Raw genomic sequence first — 7,683 nt, 5'->3', positions numbered from 1 at the left:
TGGATTCAACTGTCTGAAAAGTCTCAGGAAAAGTCACATGTGTCTCCTCCAGTAATCTTCCTGAGCAGAGAAGAGCAGTCTACTGTGATTACTGTTGCCTCAAATGATAGAGGTCTGTGCCATGATATTAAAAATCCAGCTCTGTTGATAGGCATTGCTAGAATTGTCTTTTATAAGACCTGGAAAATGTCTTGACAATTACTGCCTGTGAAAATATTAAGACTTTAAAATCAAACTCTTGTCTTTCATGTCAGAAATATTTACCTATACTGTTTAAGTTGATTTGTCTGTAACTTATCACACTTTCTATATAGAGCATAGTATGACCTTTTCCCCCCTCACTGCCTTCATGATTTTGGCTTACATTATGTCACCTTTCATGATATTCAGGTGTTTGTTCAATATATTGAGAAGTATTAATAAGACATTTTGCAGGCACTGCATGTATTTTTAGAGGACTACTGATTTCTTATACTGTAACACACATCTGAGCCAAATTTCTTTACTGAATAATATCTTGAATTGAACCACAAGATATTATCTGTTTGAAATAAACTGGAATTGCTGTGTTTTTCTGAGAGGATTCAGCTTTAAAAATGGAAAGTCATTCATAAAAAAGTAAATATATCTCATGAAATGCCTCTTTCAAAAGTTATTTTGATATTTTCAAACTACCATGTTTTACAGGCATGTCAAAAGATCTAGAGAGCTTGTAAGGATTTAGTAAAGTACTAGCTTAAAAACGAGCTAAAGAATGCTTAATGTCTCAGCTTTCTCACTGATTAATGTGTATTTTTAGTGGCTCCTGTCTTTTAACTAATTAAAACAATGTGTTAGAACTGTGTATGGTTGACATACTCCAAATAACACGTGTAACATATTATAGTTAATAAAAGGGGAAGTGCTGATCAATAGTTTATAAATGACAAAAGGACACTGCTCTTAGTTATATAAATTATTCTTTAACTTGAAGGCTGCTAATGTTGCGAATATAGCCCATTGTTGAATGTAGCCTGCTACAAAGTTTTTAGTACCTCTGACTTTCATTAGTACAATATCCTTGAGTGGTTCTTAATCACATTGCCAATTTTTAAGCAGCTTTGAGACACCAAGAGAAATTACTCCTTTTAAACACAGTAAGTCCTGACCTGTAGTTCTTAACCTATCCCACCTTAGACAGTGTGTAATGTTTAATGGGTGTACATGCAAGTTCTAAATTCAAAGTCAGCATCCCTTCAAAGAATGGTTTCAGCCCCCACCATCAATCTCACCCCCACCATCAATACCCCAGAGGTACACAACTTCCAAAAGGGTAAATGTGTGAAAATTAGGAATTTGTTAAATTGAACCTAAAGTGAGTGAACCTTTGCAGGAAAATAAAGTTAGTGTAGAACTGCATACTGGAAACCCAGCAGTGCACCACCTGTTAAGAAGGCTTGAATAAGGGTGAAAAGGAAGTAAGCATGTCTAATCAAAACAATAAGCAGATTATTAGAATAAGAAGACATCTTTCAAAAAGATGGAATTGTACCCAAACAAGGAAAAGACAAAGGATTTTCAGCTCTGGCAGATTAATTGTATAAGTGCAATAGTGCATGTCAAAATAGAGGTCAAGGAACAATGAGCTAAAAGGATCAAATGAATATTACATTTTCTTGCAGACAAATGAAGAGCAGGAAGCATACTAGAGAGGCTGCAGAGCCAAATGGTGCTCATGGCATTTCAGGAGCACTGAGAGAGCACAAACACTTCTGAGAAGCCAAATACATTCTTTCCATAAGCTTTCTTTGTGAAATAAATTGGAGACGCATGTTAGATCACTTTGGAGAGAGAAGATGTTCCTCAGAGAGTACGTCTGACTTAAGTGGCTAGAGAGGTCAAGGAGACATTAACAATGGAAATACTAACTAATGATGGACAGTGTTTATACCTGGGCTTTAAGAGAAGTCAAGGATTAAATTGTTGAATTGACAGTGGTAATGTGTAGCCACTTCATTTAAAACTATTTTGGTACATGATGACTGGAATGATGGCAGATATTATACCAGTCTTTAAAACAGGTTCCAGGGAGAAGGAAGGAAACCACACATCTGTAGCATAAAATTTAAATCAAAAAAAGTTAGTAAAACTCTAAGAAATAATTTAATTAATGGACATGTGAATATATGTGATTTGTGTGGGAAGATACCTGGTTCAGAATTAATCAAGTCAGTTTCCTTCAAAAGCTCTTGGGAATCCAAAAAGCCGTGTGGTAAGACATGGATCAGTTATGAGATGGAATGCGAGGGATGAAGGAAAATGTTAATTACAGCCTTTCAGAAAACTCACCAAAGTCTGTGGGTGTCCATGCTTAAATCCATGCTACCTACATGACAGGGGAAGGAGAAGACAAGGAAGACATTGAGTAAGAAATGAAAAGTTTTACAGATGATTTGTGTTCTTTCTGATAGTAAGGATGAAGACAACAATGAAGAAGAATAGCAGAACTTTCTGAAACTAGTGACTGGAAAATAGAATATTATATGAAATTCAATGCAGGTAAAGGTAAAGTGGAAGAATTCCTTTTTGCATAAATAATGGATTCTGCACTGACCAGTGACATTCAGGAGTCAAGCCTTTGGATTATGAACTGCAATTCAATGGAAAATGTACAATTCTATTGAATAGAGTTCAAAAAAAGGCAAAATAAAAGTTAGGCATGATTTAGAAAGGAATGAAGGGAAAATCAATAGCATTATTTTGCATGCATAAATGCATTGTTCACCCTCAGCATTAATTCTCCATGCAGTTCTGCCTCCCTTATCATAAAAACAAACAAGCAAACAAACAAAAAACCTAGAACTCAAAAAAAAGGAAAAAACCCACATAAAATCATAGAATATGCTGAGCTGGAAGGGATTCATCAGGATAATCTAGTCCATCTCCTGACTCTGGGAAGGACATTCCAAGAGGCACACCATGTGCCTGAGAGCATTGTCCAAACACTTCTTGAAGTCTGTCAGGCTTGATGCTGTGAACACTTCCCTGGGGAGCCTGTTCTCATGCCCAGCCACACTGTGGGTGAAAAGCCTCTTCCTAATATCTGACATAATCCTCCCTTGACTCAGTTTCATGCTTTTTCCTCAAGTCTGTCACTGGTCATGCAAGTGAAGAAATTGATGCCTCTGCCTTCTCTTCCCCACATGAGGAAGATGCAGAGCAGCAATGAGATGCCCCCTCAGTCTCCTCCAGGCTGAACAGACCAAGTGACCTCAGCCATTTCTCCTATGGCTTCCCCTTAAGGCTTTCACCACCTTCATTGCCCTCCTTTGGAAACTCTCTTACGAGTTTAATGTATATTTTTATATTGTGGTGCTCAAAACCTTATACTGTACTCAAGGTAGGCTGCAAAAAAATTAAGTTTAACTAAAACTGGAAAATCTTTTCAAAGAAGATAAACGAGGATGATTGACTACATGCCAGAACCACAGCCAGTATAGGGTTTCTCATTTTGAAAAATAAAGGGTTTATAAGGCAATGAGATAGAGGTCTTCACAATGCATTGTGTAGACATAATGGTAATGATTGTGAGTTCGCTGTATTTTGCAGTGTATGACAGGCTTTTAGTAGGACCTGAATTGAAAGCAAATGGAAGAAGGGAGGTTTTGGCACAGTTGGTGGCAGACTTGAAGAACTCCTTTCCAAAGAATGTTGTGGATGCTTTAATTTTTTGTGAGTTGAAAAGGATAACTTGGAGAAAAGATCTATTTAGGGTTTTTAAAAGGAAAAATCATGTTAGGCCTAGACTATGTAGATCTAAAAATATGTGGTGGTTAAGAGATTATTTGAGATAAGTCTTGTGCCCTATACTTACTCTTCATCAGCATCTGTTTATTGCCATTGTTGAAGAGAGGTTATGAAAAAGGAAATTGGTCTGTATTGGATCCTCAATGAGCATGCCTCACTATAGGTTTTCCACTGGGATTATTCTAGGAGAGTAAAATGTATTGTTGTGATAAACCTTTCTTGTTGGGAGACTTGAATGAATGATCTGCACTGAAACAAATTTAATCTGTGGTTTATGAAGCATAGTCTTAAAACTAGAGACCTATTCAGGCAATATGCTTTATTGTGGTCATTTTGCCTAGAGTTTGAGAGAGTTAGATGTGCTTAGTAGTCCAAAATAGAAATGAATATAAATGGTTCTCATTATTTAACCCTTGCACAATGTTTACTGTTGCCAAAATCACCATAATCCTCTAATCACAGGTGAAATTGGATCATCTACTGTCTGGTGACAGTCAGTTTTATTTGATTCAGGATTTCATTAAGAACATAAGGAGAAACAACACTGATTCATACTAGAAGTCCATCTAATATCTTGCCTATGACAGAAGCCAACAGAGAAAGAAGATAATAAGGCATAATGGATATCTTCCTTAAATACCTAGATCTGCCCTTAGGCAACTTCCTATATGGAAACTACTCCATGTGTTTTCCTTTCTTTGCATCTCTTCCAGGTCTCCTGCATATATTTTGAATGATAACGAATCTGTATGAAGTATTTTACATGTAGGGGTACATTTATCAGGAGTATTTAAACATAGAATTTTATATAGTGGCATGATATCTTCTGCCTTCTTCTCCATTCCTTACTTAGAACTTCCTAATATGTGGTTGGTTTTGTGTTTGTATTGGACACAGAGTCAAAGATTTTGGGGAAGTATGACTCCTAGATCTTGTTACTGCATGGAAACTTTGATTTCAGATCCTATAGTAAAGAGTGTATAAATTTAGGATTGCTCTAAATTTATCTGAATTTCATCTGCTATTTTATGACCTAGTACATCTCATAACATTTTTCAGTTAGACATTTCTCTTCATTGTCCCCAAAAAATTGCCTTATAATGCAATTTTCTTGTCTTATCCTTTGTGTGTCCCTTCACAGTGACCTGCAATGAAAGATACCTCCAAAGAGAATACATGTTTAGAGTCCTGCTTTATTTAATTTAGCCCTGACTCTGCTGTTAGTCCAATGTTTTCATAGTGGACTCTGACAGAGGTATTTCCTCTCCGGACATTATGCTATGAAACAATAAGTACACATGTAATGTAAAACAATTCCATTTGTCATTGGTTTCATGCTATGCTTTTCTACAGCAGATCAGCAAATGCTCCGAAATAGTTTCTTTGTGGGAATTCAAGGGCTATATTATTTAGAGTTATTAAGATTGTGACTGCTGTATTAAGGAAGGAAAAGCTTCAATGGAAGCCTGAGGCATTTTCTACTAAAGTTAAATACATTTTATAACAGCATTGTTGGCCAAACCCTGTCAGGATCACAATACAATCTAAATGAAGTGGGTGCTGCTCAATACTGTGTTTCTCACTGCATGATAACATGCCATTGTAGTGACCTATGAGAAAAAAAAAAAAACAGTATTTAACATGTTTGTTACTCTCCTCCATAAACTTTTATGATAAATTATCGTAGTTGAGACGGTTACAAAATTCTTTCAGGGGTAAACATGGATCCTGGTATCAAACTTTTCTCTGGCTCACAGAAGTTGCTGTAAAACCTCTTCCACAATAAATGGCATTTGACACTATCAGAGGAAAATAAATGCTGGTGTAAAGCAAAACTCAGCACAGAATCAAATGGAGACCAGTATATAGTTGAAATACTGTCCCGTATGATTGGCATATTACCCACAACCTCAAGGCAGCCCAAATGTATTGAAACGAGCTCCAGTTCCCTAAAATCCCCCCACTGACAATTTTGATTCGGTGAATTCTTGGTAAAAGGGGTCTAGGGTGTGAAACCTGTCAAACACCAACCTGATAAAAAAGTTTAAAATTTACTATCGTTTTACAACAGACTTTCTTACTGCCAGACCAAACCAGCATAAGTTTGTGCAGGGAGGGGACTGGGAACATGTGGCTGGAGAAAAAGAGGGCACCCAAAGCAGCTGACATTCTGTAAGTTCTCTCTCTATAACATATATATGCGCCTTCTTTTCTCAATGTACTCTTGACATATACTGCATGATTGCAGAAATGTTCTTACTTTGGTACTTTTCTTCCTTCTGACATTAATTTAAAATGAGCAGAAGGTAATTTCTTATTTTGTGGATAGATAGCAGCACTTAGTCTACTAAATTCATTTTTATGACAAAGCGGTTTTTCAAATTTGTGTATAAACAAGGGGAAAATAATGTACTTTTCCACTTGTAAAAGTTAAAGAACTTTATTAGCCTTGATATATTTTCCTTTTTGCTACTCACTTTTTGTAAGAAACATATAATATTAATTTTAGAGAATAGTAATTACTGGGGGCTAGCAGTCCCATTTTGGTGGTTCTACATTGTAAAGGTATCACTTGCAACTAATGGGAGAGAAATTTCACTTGTGAAACTGCATTTCTAGACCAGTGATGATGTAAAAGAAATATAAGAACAGGTCTACCATGGTTAAAAGCCCAGTTTAACTGTAGTCAGAGCTGAAACACAATGCCATCTCTTTGTTTCATTCTTCCTGTGCTGAACTTTTTGAATTTGTCATAAATAACTGCAAAGATCATAGGCAAAAATTAATTCAGATAATTAATTCAATGGTAACACTGTTTAGCCTCTTTTTTTCCAGGGTTACAGAACTTTGCTTCTCTGTACACTCTGCCTGGCCTTAAATCCTGAGATCACAGGCATTGTGAAACTGTAAAACAGAAGATTTTCATTAAAGGTGACTGTTTAACTATTGTGTCATGAGCAATTAAGTAACCCAGGAATAAAATTTGTGGAGAAATTCTGAAGCAAGCAGAGTAAAGACTGGCTTCTTTCATCAATCTATGGAAGATAAATGCAATCTCTGTTAAAAAAAATAATTATAGGCTTGACATCAGAAAGGAAAACTAAAGAAAGTATAGTTTCACAATCAGTGAGGGAATTGGAATTTCTATTTATCTTCTGCTTCTGCCAATGTCTTTTGGTATCACATAGGATGAATTGCTCACTTTATAGAAAAGTTATTTGTGGTAGTGGGACAATGATAGAATAAAAAAATGTTTTGTGTTGGACAGGACCCTAAAGATCATTTAGATACAACCCCACTGCCATGGACCAGCATGTCTTCTGCTGTATCAAATTGCTCAAATCCCCATCCAGCCTGGATAGTCTCAGTCTTATCTGTTTCTTTACTCTCATTCTTTTCACTTGTTGCTCCATTTTAATCTCCTTTATGTTAGTCTACTTCAGATCTTGCTCTGAAAAGTCTCTTGTTCCTTGTCCTTGTCCTCATGCTCTCAATTCCTCAATCAACACTGCTCCATCCTCACAGTTTGGGTTCAGCTGCACTCCCTCACGACTGCCCATCATGCTTTGACCCACAGGAGGGGGTTCCTATGTTGAACTTATTTGTTAAATACTGGACTGTATTTGCTGATGGACAAAATATACCTGAGGCAAGTTGTGTTTCACTGACCTATCTAAGATAGGTTTTCCATGAAGAGCAATCATTTCTAAAGGAGTCCCATGTTCCCTATATCTCACTGATAACAGTATCCTGGCTTTCTGGCCAGAGATCCCTACAGTGCACCAGGCAGGATGAGCTGTGGCAGCCTGGAGCTACAAGGGTGCTCTCCTGCTTGCAGCTGTCCAGCTGGCAGGAAGGTCAGCCTCAGCTTCTCTCCTTGGGGACCCTATTTTACAT

General features: G+C 36.8%; 1 long non-coding RNA gene across 1 annotated transcript; it reads left to right on the top strand.

The window, feature by feature from the left end:
- The first annotated feature begins 355 nt into the window (after positions 1-355).
- Positions 356-6,785, top strand: LOC137477860 (uncharacterized). Its single transcript, XR_011001231.1, has 2 exons — positions 356-2,538; positions 6,622-6,785. It is a non-coding gene; the product is annotated as an uncharacterized lncRNA (long non-coding RNA).
- The last annotated feature ends 898 nt before the right edge of the window (positions 6,786-7,683 follow it).

This window comes from Anomalospiza imberbis, chromosome 1 (assembly GCF_031753505.1).
Source record: "Anomalospiza imberbis isolate Cuckoo-Finch-1a 21T00152 chromosome 1, ASM3175350v1, whole genome shotgun sequence".
In the NCBI taxonomy this organism is placed as follows: Eukaryota; Metazoa; Chordata; class Aves; order Passeriformes; family Viduidae; genus Anomalospiza; species Anomalospiza imberbis.
Note: the sequence above shows the minus strand (reverse complement) of the source record. Positions and strands in the feature narration are given on the sequence as shown.